This window comes from Theropithecus gelada, chromosome 17, assembly GCF_003255815.1.
Source record: "Theropithecus gelada isolate Dixy chromosome 17, Tgel_1.0, whole genome shotgun sequence".
In the NCBI taxonomy this organism is placed as follows: Eukaryota; Metazoa; Chordata; class Mammalia; order Primates; family Cercopithecidae; genus Theropithecus; species Theropithecus gelada.
In genome coordinates, this window is record NC_037685.1 from 17,475,337 (window position 1) to 17,487,532 (window position 12,196).

Consider the following 12,196-nt stretch of genomic DNA (forward strand, 5'->3'; position numbering starts at 1 on the left):
CAGGATCCAAGCAAGTCTGAAGCCCTCCTCAGCTCAGGGCCTTGGCAGAACAGCCAAAGGGAAGTGGGAGGTGGTTGATGTGTTTTCTGAGATCCAAATATCTAACAAGAAGACTTACCCTTGTTCCTGATTCCCAGTTCATTCAAGGCCAAAATGAATCAAAAATCAAGAAAATTGTGAAGTGTGTCCTGGGTAGGGTTTGAGGTTTGGGAATATTTTCTAAAAAAGGGGACACTTTACTACTTTCCAAATTGTAAGGTCATTGTGCAGAAGGCTAAAGCCTGGAGCGTGCTGATCATGATGCAAGGGTTGCACAGATGCAGTGGAATTTTCTTGAAACTGTCCCTAATTCTGTTTTAGGAATCGTTAGTACAAGGTTATCCTATGTGCAGAGCCAGGTGCCACTAGGTACTGTAGTCCAGACAGTTATTCTACAAACCGCATTGAAGAAAAAGGGCCATTATTTGTCCTGTCTCAAGGCAAATCAAAGATGATCCTTCATCTGAGGACTGACCCTTTTTCAAAGAAGAGGTTCGAGAACCTATCTGATGTAATTTCTCTTTTGGACAACTACTCTTGAGCAGGCTCTGGATGTGACTCTGGAAGCAGCTTGCTGAGTGAAATTGAACCAGAATACAAGCCCCCAAGAAAAATACTGCTTTCTCTTGCAATTTAAGGCCTCCCAAAAGGAATCTGCCCTCAGATTCCTAGGATGCAGGTAAAAATGGATCAGAAGAAAATTTTGTTTTACAAAATAAGGTTTTCCCATATGGACATATAAATGGATAAAGAACCTGTGGTCCATATACACAACGGAGTACTATTCAGTCATAAAAAAAAGAATGAGATCCTGTTATTTGCAACAACATGGATGGAACTGGAGGTCATTATGTTAACTGAAATAAGCCAGGCACAGAAAGATAAACATCCCATGTTCTCACCTATCTATGGGAGTTAAAAATTAGAACAATTCACTTTGGGAGGCCGAGGTGGGTGGATCATGAGGTCAGGAGATCCGGACCATCCTGGTTAACACGGTGAAACCCCGTCTCTACTAAAAATACAAAAAATTAGCCAGGCGTGGTGGCAGGCGCCTATAGTCCTAGCTACTGGAGAGGCTGGGGCAGGAGAATAGCGTGAACCAGGGAGGCGGAGCTTGCAGTGAGCTGAGACTGCGCCACAGCACTCCATCCAGCCTGGGAGACAGAGCGAGACTCCATCTCCAAATGATGATAATAATAGTGATGATGATAATAATAATAATAATAATAAATTGAACTAATGGTTATGCAGAGTAGAAGGATGGCTACCAGAGGCTGAGAAGGGTAGGAGAGGGTTAGGAGGAATTGAGGATGGTTAATGGGTGCAAAAAAAATGTATAGAAAGCGTGAATGACCTAGTATTTGCTAGCACATCAGGGTGACTATAGTAAAAAAATAAATTGTACATTTTAAAATAACTAAAAGTAGGCCAGGTGTGGTAGCTCATGCTTGTAATCCCAGCACTTTTGGGGGGCCGAGGTGGGCAGATCACTTGAGGCCAGGAGCTCGAGTCCAGCTTGGCCAATGTGGTGAAACCCCGTCTCTACTAAAAATACAAAAATTAGCCTGGCGTGGTGATGCACACCTCTAATTCCAGCTACCTGGGAGGCTGAGGCTCAAGAATCTTTTGAACCCAGGAAGTGAAGGTTGCAGTGAGCCAAGATGGCACCACTGCACTCCAGCTTGGGTGACAGAGCAAGACTCAGTCTCTAAAGTAATTAATTAATTAAAAGTATAATTGAATTGTTTGAAACACAAACGATAAATGCTTGAGGTGATGGATATTCCATTTACCCTGAAGCAATTAGTATGCACCGAATGCCTGTATAAAAATATCTTATGTAACTCATAATTATATACAACTACTATGTGCTCACAAAAAAACAAAAATAAAAACGTTTAAAAATAAATAAATAAAATAAGAGTTTCCCACATTGATATCTGGCTATGTATCTAGTATCTTTTGTGTACTGTAGCTAAATATTTTATCATAAGACAAAAAGTTTTATAGGAATGTTAAAGCATCTGAAAATGAAGTTTAAATTCCCTTCACAATTCTGATTAAACTCTGATGCTTTAATGCTGTTACCTGTAATATTCTGTAAAATATCTACATTGTATCTTTCATATTTAATCAAATTCATTATAGAATTTCCTAAATGCTTCATGTCTATAATATTGCTTTAAAGAATATTGCATAATTTTTTAAAAATCTAAGGAGCAACCTGACAGGCAATATTTCATACTTTTTAAATCATCGGGTAGCTGACACTAATTGTGAATTACAGCTAGGCCCTTTTTCTGATGAGGAAAAATCAAGATGCAATGCACAGTGCACCTAAACAGCTAGTATTTGACACATTTCCAGTGTGACGGGATTTACTATAACTTTACCATTCTCTGTGTTGGAAGAGCTGTGGATAGTTTTTATCTAGAAGTATAGTACAATTACAGTTGAAACTTTTAAGAACCAAATTAAGTTGGCATAGTTGTGCTTTCAATTGCTCATACTGCTTTGCCTTTTTTCTTAAATATCTGTGAATATTCAAATGTTACTCTATTAAAGCAGAAAAGTGGGCAGGGCACAGTGGTGCAGGCCTTTAATTCTAGCACTTTGGGAGGCCAAGGAGGGAAGATCGTCGAGCCCAGGAGTTCACGATCAGCCTGGGTTACATAGTAAGACCCTGTCTCTACAAAAAAAAAAATTCAAACAAAAAAAATTAACCAGGTGTGCTGGCAGACACCTGTAGGTCCAGCTACATAGGAGGGTAAAGAGGGAGGATCACGTAAGCCCAGGAGTTTGAGGCTGCCCTGCTGTGAGCTGTGATAGCACCACTGCATTCCAGCCTGGGTAACAGACCAAGATCCTGTCTCCAAAAACAAAACAAAACAAAACTTATAAAATAAAATAAAATAAAAAATAAAAAAACTTAACAGGAAAGTCATTAGGCCTGAGTGAGAAAGGCAGTGGACAAAGACTGGGACCAATGCAGGGAAAGATCTAAGTAAGGCAGCGTCCAGTCAGGCTCAGGAGCTGCAGCCTGCTAGAGAAAGCCAGCCAAGCAGGGTGGCAGTTCAGCCAGTGTCAGGGCCTTCCGGAAGAAGAGTAAGAAAATTACAGCTCTGCTTCGGTTGGGAGATTGGTTACAATTATAGGTATGGAGAAAACATTGAGGATAATGGAAGCCAGGTTTCTCATTCTCAGAGAAGGGAGTTACCAATGTGAAAAAGGAGAAAAACACAATGAACCCTATGGTGTTGGATTGGCATTGGAGGTACTGCTATGAGCTGATGGCTTTCTATATAGAGAAATAGGTATAGAAATAGATACAGATGTAAATGTATAGTTATGCTTTCATACTTGTGTATATGTGTGTGTGTGTGTGTGTGTATCTGTACACAGAAAAATATTTCCTGGCTGTATCTACTGAATGGACCTGGGAATAGCAAAACCCCAGTGGCAATGAGGATACCTGTTACCCAGATCTTGTTTTATATATACCATTCTTCAATATAGAGCGCTAGGGATTCTTGGAGAAATGCCTGATTCTAGAGCCAGGCAGAAAATGTATAAAGTTAACCATAATATTATGTTGTGACATAAAGTAAACAAGCAATAAAAGAATTATGGTGAGATGTCAAAAGCTTGTAATGGCTTCCATTGGACAAATATGAAACAATTTGAGTGTCAAAATTAATAATGATTGTAATAGATTATCTCATTAAGTAAAATAGTACATGATTCTACACAAATGTAAATAGACAAATAAAAGAAAAAACAAATTAGGAGAAAAAAAGTCTTTCTTATAGTAAAATGTCACCAAAAGGTATGGGAAAGAACAATGGAATAAAAATGTTTCCATTGGGCCGGGCATGGAGGTTCACGCCTGTAATCCCAGCACTTCGGGAGTCCGAGATGGGCAGATCACGAGGTCAGTAGATCCAGACCCTTCTGGCTAACATGGTGAAATCTCGTCTCTACTAAAAATACAAAAAATTGGCTGGGCCTGGTGGCACGTGCCTGTAATCCCAGCTACTCAGGAGACTGAGGCAGGAGAATCGTTTGAACCCGGGAGGTGGAGGTTGCAGTCAGCCGAGTTCGTGCCACTGCACTCCAGTCTGGGTGAAAGAACAAACTTTGTCTAAAAAAAAAAAAAAAAAAAAAAAAAAAAGATTCCATTGGCCTAAAACTAGTGGGTAAGAATACATGAAGAATGAGATATTCACATAGTCTCATATTAGCTCCTCAAAAAATACTTCTCATCAAAGATAAAATGGTAACCTTTTCAATGGAGAAACTAGGCAAAGCCCACTTGACTCAAGTGATCAAAATCAACATCACTAGTGATGGGACAAGTCAACATTGTGTGTCAACTGATGGAAAACAGGGAGAAGAGCACCAGGTCACTTCTGTGATATTCCCCTCAGAGTGCCCATTTTAACCTAATCATGAGGAAATAGAAGTTCAACCAAATTTAGAAACATTGTTGTTTTGCTATTCATTTTGATTTGTCTAAATGTGGATTTTTAAGAATGTATTTATCCTGCTTGGTATTCATGCAAATTTTTGAACCAAAGTGTTGGTGTTTTTATTAGTTTTGAAAAACTCCCAGTTAATATTTTAAATTATTGGCTCAATTCCATTATTTTTTATGTTCTGTCACTTTTCTTTTTACCTATTCATTGAGATATAATTTATACATCATAAAGTCCACCCATTTACAGTAGGTTTTATGGTACATAAATTCAATGGTTTTTAACAGATTTGCAGATTTTAATAGTTCTGCAGTCATAAGTATAATCTCATTTTAGAACTTTTTGTTTATTTGTTTCTTTTAGGCAGTCTCGCTCTGTCACCCAGGCTGGAGTGCAGTGGTGTGGTCTCAGCTCACTACAACCTCTGCCTCCTGGTTTCAAGAGATTCTCCTGCCTCAGCCTCCCAAGTAGCTGGGATGACAGGCACATGCCATCACGACCAGCTGATTTTTGTATTTTTAGTAGAGACAGGGTTTCACCATGTTGGCCAGGCTGGTCTTGAACTCCTGGCCTCAAGTGGTCCACCTGCCTTGGTCTCCCAAAGTGCTGGGATTACAGGTGTGAAGCACCATGCCTGGCCTCATTTTAGAACTTTTTTATTTTATTTATTTATTTACTTATTTTAAAAAGACGGCTAAAGCCTTATTTTCATTTTTATTTTAATTTTTTTATTATACTTTAAGTTCTAGGGTGCATGTGCCAAAGGGCTAATATCCAGAATCTACAAAGAACTTAAACAAATTTACAAGAAAAAAATCAAACAGCCCCATCAAAAAGTGGGCAAACAATATGAACAGACACTTCTCAAAAGAAGACATTTATGTCACCAACAGACACATGAAAAAATGTTCATCTTCACTGGCCATCAGATAAATGCAAATCAAAACCACAATGAAATACCATCTTCACACCAGTTAGAATGGTGATCATTAAAAAGTCAGGAAACGGCAGGTGCTGGAGGGGATGTGGAGAAATAGGAACACTTTTCCACTGTTGGTGGGACTGTAAACTAGTTCAACCATTGTTTAAGACAATGTGGCGATTCCTCAAGGTTCTAGATCTAGAAATACCATTTGACCCAACCATCCCATTACTGGGTATGTACCCAAAGGATTATAAATATGCTGCTATAAAGACACATGCACACGTTTGTTTATTGTGGCATTATTCACAATAGCAAAGACTTGGAACCAGCCCAAATGTCCATCAATAATAGAATGGATTAAGAAAATGTGGCACATACACACTAAGGAATACTATACAGCCATAAAAAAGGATGAGTTCATGTCCTTTGTAGAGACATGGATGTAGCTGGAAACCATCATTCTGAGCAAACTATCACAAGGACAGAAAACCAAACACCGCATGTTTTCACTCATAGATGGGAATTGAACAATGAGATCACTTGGACACAGGTTGGGGAACATCACTGCACCAGGACCTGTTGTAGGGTGGGGAGAGGAGGGAGGGATAACATTAGGAGAAACACCTAATGTAAACGACGAGTTAATGGGTGCAGCACACCAACATGGCACGTGTATACATATGTAAAACACCTGCACGTTGTGCACGTGCACCCTAGAACTTTTTTAAAAACACACAACAAAGGTTTGTACCTACGAGCACTCTCCATTGTCTTTATGCCTTCTCGCCACAACATTCTTATTCATACCTGGCAACCAGAAATCTACTTTCTGTTTCCACAGATTTACCTATTCTGAAATTTCTTTTTTTTTTTTTTTTTCCTTTTTTTTTGAGACGGAGTCTCACTCTGTCGCCCAGGCTGGAGTGCAGTGGCGCAATCTCGGCTCACTGCAAGCTCCACCTCCCGGGTTCACACCATTCTCCTGCCTCAGCCTCCCGAGTAGCTGGGACTACAGGCGCCCACCACCTCGCCCGGCTAGTTTTTTAATATTTTTTAGTAGAGACGGGGTTTCACCGTGTTCGCCAGGATGGTCTCGATCTCCTGACCTCGTGATCCGCCCGTCTTGGCCTCCCGAAGTGCTGGGATTACAGACTTGAGCCACCGCGCCCAGCCCTGAAATTTCATATAAATATCATGCCATATATGGACTTCTGTGACTGGCTTCTTTCAGTTACTATAATATTTACAAGGTGCATCCATGTCATTGTATATGTCAGTACTTCATTGCCAAATGAAATTTCATTATATGCATATACCATATTTTGTTTATTATTTGGCCCGTTCATCGATGGATATTTGTGTTGTCTATTTGGTTATTATAAATAATGCCTGTATGAATATTTGTGTAGGCACATGTTTTCATTTCTCTTGGATAGATACCTAGGAATGTAATTGCTGAGTGATAGAATAAATCTCTGTTTAATATTTTGAGGAAATTACAAACTATTTCCCAAAGCTCTGCCTCATTCTTTATCTTTCCTCTCCTTATGAAACTAAGCAGATGCAAGACCTTACTCTGTCTTCCATGCCTTTTAGCTCTTTTTCTCATCTTCCATATCTTTAGCTCTCTTTAATGATGTTAGGGTAATTCCTTCAGGTGTATCACCCAGTTCTCTTACTCTTTCTTTAATGATGTCTAATTTGATGCCATCTATTGAACTTTCAAGTAAAATTACAATTATTTTCAACTTCTTATGTTCCATTCATATGTTTTTAAAACTACCTTAGTATTTTTGATAATCTCTTCATGTTTTCATTTCACTTCTTAATTTTCAAACATATTGTTTGCTTATTTTATGTTTTGAATCTGATTAGTTTAATGTTGACATATTTTTCCAGATCTGATTCAGTGGTTTCTTGCTTTGTTGACTTACTGATAGTGATTTGTTTCTTAAAATGTTTTGCGATTTTTTTTTTTTTTTTTTTTGAGACGGAGTCTCGCTGTGTCGCCCAGGCTGGAGTGCAGTGGCCAGATCTCAGCTCACTGCAAGCTCCGCCTCCCGGGTTTACGCCATTCTCCTGCCTCAGCCTCTCGAGTAGCTGGGACTACAGGCGCCCGCCACCTCGCCCGGCTGGTTTTTTGTACTTTTTAGTAGAGACGGGGTTTCACCGGGTTAGCCAGGATGGTCTCGATCTCCTGACCTTGTGATTCGCCCGTCTCGGCCTCCCAAAGTGCTGGGATTACAGGCTCGAGCCACCGCGCCAGGCTGTTTTGTGATTTTTATATTGGTATCATATTCCTTAGAATTTTACTATGAGAATTCTTTTAGCCCTATATTTGAAGTTTAGTTCTCTGAAGAGAATTTGTGTTTGTTTCTTCTCAATGCTTACCATTTTAAGCTTAGTTTTCTTCTAGAGAGTTCTCAGATAAGTAGTGTAGATTTTTTGCTACAAACCTCACAACATGTGTATTTCTTTAGTTCTGGGAAATTCTTGGCCATTATTGACTTATGTATTTCCTTTTCCTTCCTTACATTCTGTCCTCTGAAATTTTAAGGTTTGGACCTTTTAGTAATCTCTTACATGTATTTTTATTTTTCTTTAATATTTCACCTTCCATTGCTTTTATCTCATGACTTCATTTAAAGTTGAAATATTTTATTATTTATTGAATATTATTTCAGTAATTGTATATTACATATTTAGAAATATACATGTATATCCCTATTTTTCATGATTAGTTCATCTTGTTTCATGTAAATGATTTACTTATTTATCTCTCTGACTATATGAAGCATACTTCTCTGAAGTTTCTTCTAATTGTTCTATTAATACCCTGCTATGTATGTTAATTCTTTCATTTTGGGGGATTTTTTATCACTCTCTCACAGTGTAGGCCCTCCTGAAAGATTAATTGATATATTATTACACTTTCACCTTTTTTGAAAAATACCTCTTTTAAACTTCTGAGATTTTGGTATATGCCTGTTTGGGGAAGGCCTTTGTAGTTCTTCATATCTGCTTTCCTTTTTTAGGTACATATTAATCTGTTAATTCTTAAGCAAGCATTCCCCTTATTGTTTTCAAATATATTTGTATATGTATTAGTTTACTTTTCAATATATGCCTTATGACTTGTTGGATAATAGACTAAATTTACCATATTTTCAACATACCATCTAAAACCAAATATTTCAACAGGTTTTGAAGTTGGTAGAAAATGACTTTTCATTAGCAATTGTTAGAATTTAATTTTTAAGAGTCTCAAATCTTGACAATTCTCCTTTTTAAAGAAATATTTTTAATTATTATGGATACAGAACAATTTTACATATTTTGGGGGTACATGTGATATTTTGATACAAGCATACAATGTGCAATGATCAAATCAGGGTAATTAACATATCCATCACCTCCAACATTTATCATTTCTTTATGTTAGAAACATTCTAAATCTATTCTTTTAGTTATTTTGAAATATACTATAAATTATTGTTAACTATAGTTGTCCTATTTTGCTACCAAATGTTAGATCTTATTCCTTCTATCTAATTATGTATTTGTACTTTTTAACCATTCCCTCTTTATCCTTCCCTCCCCACTACCCTTCCCAGTCTCTGGTAATCCTCATTCTACTCTCTCTATAAATGAGTTCAATTTTATTTTTTAGCTCCCACATTTTAGTGAGAACATGCAATATTTGTCTTTCTGTGTCTGGTTTATTTCACTTAACATAATGTCCTCCAATTCCATCTATGGTGTTGCAAATAACAGGATTTCATTCTTTTTTATGGCTGAGTAATATTCTATTGTATGTACGTATCTCATTTTCTTTAACCGTTCGTCTGTTGATGGACACTTAGGTTGCTTTGATTACTTGGCTATTGTGAACAGTGCTGCAATAAACGTGAGGGTTCTGATACTGCTTTGACATACTGATTTCCTTTCTTTTGGATGAAAGTTCAGTAGTAGGATTGCTGGGTGATAGGTGATATAGTTAGATATACTTTGTGACCATACCCAAATCTTATCTGTAATTATAATCCCCATAATCCGCATAGTCCCCATGTGTCAAGGGAGAGACTGGGTGGAAAGTAACTGAGTATGGGGGCAGTTTCCCTCATGCTGTTCTCATAATAATGAGTGAGTACTCATGAGATCTGATGGTTTTATGAGTGTCTGGTAGTTCCTCCTGTGGTCATTCCCTCCCCTGCTGCCTTGTGAAGAAGGTGCCTGCCTCCCCTTCACCTTCTGCCATGACTGTAAGTTTCCTGAGTCCTCAAGAGCCATACAAAACTTGAGTGAATTAAACCTCTTTCCTTTATAAATTACCCAGTCTCAGGAAGTTCTTATAGCAATGTGAGAATGAACTAATACAATAGGGTTGTTCTATTTTTCATTTTTTGCAGACCTTCCATATTGTTCTCTATGGTGGCTGTACCAATTTATATTCCCACCAACAGTGTACAAGTGTTCCCCTTTCTCCACATCTGAGCTAGCATTTGTTATTGCCAGTCTTTTGGATAAAAGCCATTTTAATTGGAGGACAAATCTCACTGTCGTTTTAAATTGCATTTATCTGGTAATTACTGATGTTATGCCTTTTTTCTGGTAATTAGTGATTTATCTGGTAAATACTGATGTTATGGCGATTTGTATGTCTTCTTCTGAGAAATGTCTATGCAGTTCTTTGGCCAAATATTTAATCAGATTATTATTTTTTCTCCTATTAAGTTATTTGAGTTTCTTATATAGTCTGATTATTAATCTTATTAATCTTTTGTCAGATGGATAGTTTATGAATGCTTTATCCCATTCTATGGGTTTTCTCTTCGCTTTGTTGATGGTTTCCTTTGGTGTGGAGAAAATATTTTGCTTGGTATGATTCCGTTTGTCTATTTTTGTTTTGATCACCTCTGGTTTTGAGGTATTACTTAAGGTATATTTACCTAGACCAAAATCCAGGAGTGTTTCCCCCATGTTTTCTTCCAGTAGTTTCATAATTTCAGGCCTTAAGTTTAAGTCTTTAATCATTTTGAATTGATTTTTATGTATGGTGAAAGATGGAAATATAGTTTCATTCTTCTGCATATAGATATCCAGTTGTCCCAGTACCATTTACTGATGAAAATGTCCTTTCCCCAGTGTATGTTCTTGGTACCTTTGTCAAAAATGAGTTAATAGTAAGTGTGTAAATTTATTTCTGGGTTCTCTATTCTGTTTCATTTGTCTATGTGCCTGTTTTTATGCCAGTACCATGCTATTTTTGGTTACCATAGCTCTGTAGTATAATTTGTAGCCAGGCAATGTGATGCCTCCATCTTTGTTCTTTTTGCCCGGGGTTGGTTTTGCTATTCTGGGTCTTTTGTGATTCCATGTAAATTTTAAGATTATTTTTTCTATTTCTGTGAAGAATGTCATTGGTATTTTGATAGGAATTGCATGACTATTCTTTAGGAGAATCCTATTTCCCCACTCCTGTTTTCCATGAGAATAGATTTTCCTCAAACGCTCTTGGCCTATGTTCACTTCTTTATTCACTCTGAACCTGGGAAAACATAGTAATTTATTGACTGGTAAGTTTTGCATTGGCATTTCCCTTTTACTTGAGAGTGAGTCCATATCCAGAAAGAAGTATGTATCTTCTGCCACTAATAAATAAGACTTAATGTCTTATTTATTTTATGGAGCAATACCTACCCAACCTTCTTAGACAAGAGGCATGCTATTTACGGAACCCATTCGGAAACTGCAAAATATCAGCAAGTGTTAACGTTTCTCTTTTGGATATCACTGAGAACAGAAATATAGCAACCACCTTAGTTTCTTTCACCTAGATATAGCACCTTTCCCAGAAGCAGTCAGTGCTATTATGATCTTTCTACTAGCAGACCTTTTTTGTATTATATTAGGTGACCACTGGAGATAACATCCATCTTGAGGATTTAGTGTCATTCTCAAGAATTATACTTACTTTTCATATGGTCATAATGCATAACCCAGTGTATATCTTACAATAAGATCAAATAAATGCTTTTTGCATGGATAGAGGGATGGATTGATGAGTATATATAGTGGCATAAAAGCACAAAACATCTAAGTTCTACACCTTGCTCACTTTTCTCTTTAGAATATCATGCACATGAGATTTGTTTTTTTTTTTATCTAAAAAACTAGGATAAAAATTATCTGCACTGCTATTTCAGTGTTTTTGGATCTAACAAGTTAAATAAATTCTGAGAACTTTGAAAATATATACAAGAGGATGTGATGATGTAGTTTTCATTCAAATTGTGTTTTGATTTTGAAAAAAAAGTCACAACAAAAGGAAACGATTCAACAAACTGTTTATTTAAATATTACTGTTATTTTACCAAATACAGCTTAAGAAGAAACAATAGAAACCAGAAAAACTGTTTGTGTGTTTAGACACCATCTTATTGTCCTTATTTATTGTTAATTCTCCTCATGGGAACTGTTCTCCACACTGCTGCTGAACTAAATGCCAGATAAGCCATCTCTCTCTTCCATGTCATTTTATTTAAATAGAAGAACAATGTGAAGAGTTACTTTTTAAGAATAACAACAAAAAGAACCTTTTTTACTGGCATTAATGCGCAATTCATGGTGGCTATAGGAAACGAATACACAAAGCACCATCCTGGATACTTACCACAGACATTTTATTTAATTCTGGCAACAAAGCTTATATATTATTTCCCAGTTAAACCCAGGGAACTGAGGCTCAGAGAAG